Consider the following 2,241-nt stretch of genomic DNA (forward strand, 5'->3'; position numbering starts at 1 on the left):
GAATAGACCAGTGGTTTGTAGCACTTTGTGGGATTCATGTGGCATCTTGCTTTGGTATTGTGTTTTCTTCTATAATTGTGAGTCTACATGTGTTTTATGTATGCCACTATCTCTATTTATTTCATCTTAACTAAATCAAACAAGGATAAAGGTAGAATACATTGAAAGTGTAGTGCTTTACCTAGGGTTTGTTTAGTTATCTATGTTTTCAGCTGTTTGAGAAGGATCCCTGAGTTCTTCATGCCCTTTTCAACTCCTCACCTGTCTAAAAGCTCTCCATATCACTCAATTTGAAGTACCAAATCACTTGCCTACCTTGCCCCATAGAGATCTCTACAAAACTGAGCCTCATTCCCCGGACCCAAATCTGCCTTTCACATTTGAGCCAACCAAACATCATCAAATTCAAGAAAACACCTATGTACACATACCTAGCCTAAAATCAGTCATTACATCAATCATCTCAAGATTCATAGGCCGTCTTTTCTGAGATTGACAAGGAGAGAGCCCTCTCCCACCCTGGTAGGGCTAGCTGCTAGGTTAAGCGTGGTTTGATGTTACCCTAGATCCAATCTTTCTCAACTTGAGGTAGATTTAGGCCCTAACACATAGGATCAGTGGTCATGATAACGTGGCAGAGATAAAATGGAAGGAAAAAATAAATGACCCAAATCCAGGAAGGTCAACGATACAAAGGAGAATTTCCCAACCCGACACGAAGCAAAGAGTGTCATGTTCAAGAGTGAGCTGCCGACACGACCGATAGATTTCAAAATTTTCCCCCACCATTTCTAGAAGGTACCCCAATTATCTTTTAATCGCAAGCTTGAAGGGGATAGCATATGCTTGCACTATACTTTGGACAAATCCGACCTAGTAAGTCTAACGAGTCCTAGAAAGGAGAAGCTCACGTTCATCATGGTGACGAATCCGATGTCATTTGATATTTTAACGAGTCTGACAAAGGTGTAACTCGGTATCTTTTCATGTTTAGATAGTTTGAAAAAGACACGTAAAAGAAAAATTCGCATGGCCCCTTTTCGTACATTTGTGTCTCTCGAGCCCGAAAAGGTAGAAAATAATACTTGCGAGAACTGCTTGATCATTTCAGTCAAGGAGTACCTTTTTCGTAAATAGTGCCTCCTAGCCCGAAAATGGGGTAAACTTATACTAGGCACACGATGTTTCACATCCATTAACGAGTTCAAATGACAAGGGCTCGGCAATATTTTCTCTTTTAAAGGGTTAGAAAAGTGTTGAAAGTGGACCCCCCCCATTTTTATTCTCTTTAATGAGTCAAAAAGGGAAAAAATACTCAGCAATTTTTTTCGTATGAGTTTAACAAGTCGAGAAAAGAGTTAAAATGTAACTCATCATCATCGTCGAACATCCATCACATGTCGCTGCACAAGTAAGGTAAAGTGTATTATCGAGTCCTTGAGGCAAAATAGGTCAAAATATTTACAAAACCTGATATTTTCATGAAAAAATGAATAAAAAGGGGAAAAGTAAATATATTTTTACCATTTACCATTTTACCTTTGTTGTGAAGACTTTTTACTCACTTTTGCCCTAATTGTTCTGGAGTAGATTGCGGGAGATCTAGGAGGTCAATCGACGAGCTGCTAGTTCCAGGTAACAGCCGAATCCCTGAGCTCCATTTTCATGCTCTTTATTTATGCTTTTAGCCATTTTTTTAGATTTTTAAGGAGGTTTTTGAAAATATTTTTCGCCCTCGGTCGGCGCAATTTCTGGGCACAGAATCGCACCGAGCAAGGGTGATTAACAAAGCCATTTGCACCGATCAGCGAAACTATTTTTAAAACAGGTGCACTGTTGCCGTGGATAGGGAAAACCCATATTTTCTCAAAAACTAGCCATTTAAACTTGAATTTTATGTGCCAAGGATGATTATTGACTCAAATTAATGGCTTTTGCAGGAGAGAATCGTTGAAAATGGTGGATTGGAAAGAACGGGAACATGAAGATGTTAACACCCAAGAGATGAATGACCCAAATTTCTTAGAGAATTTGAGGGCTTGTGGGCTCCTCAAGTTCTTCCTTACGCTAGGGATGCGGGCCCAGCCTGAGTTGCTTCGATACCTGATTAGTCTTTGGGACATTAATCAGGAGATTTTTGTCATTGGCGACCAGGAGCTGGAGTTGGAAACTTCAGATATATACTTCATCATTGGACTGTCCCATAGAGGGGAGTCAGTGAACTTGTATGGGTCACGTCCA

The sequence above is a fragment of the Pinus tabuliformis genome, chromosome 6 (assembly GCF_031772625.1).
Source record: "Pinus tabuliformis cultivar Carrire ecotype Pingquan chromosome 6, CPIR1, whole genome shotgun sequence".
Classification (NCBI taxonomy): Eukaryota; Viridiplantae; Streptophyta; class Pinopsida; order Pinales; family Pinaceae; genus Pinus; species Pinus tabuliformis.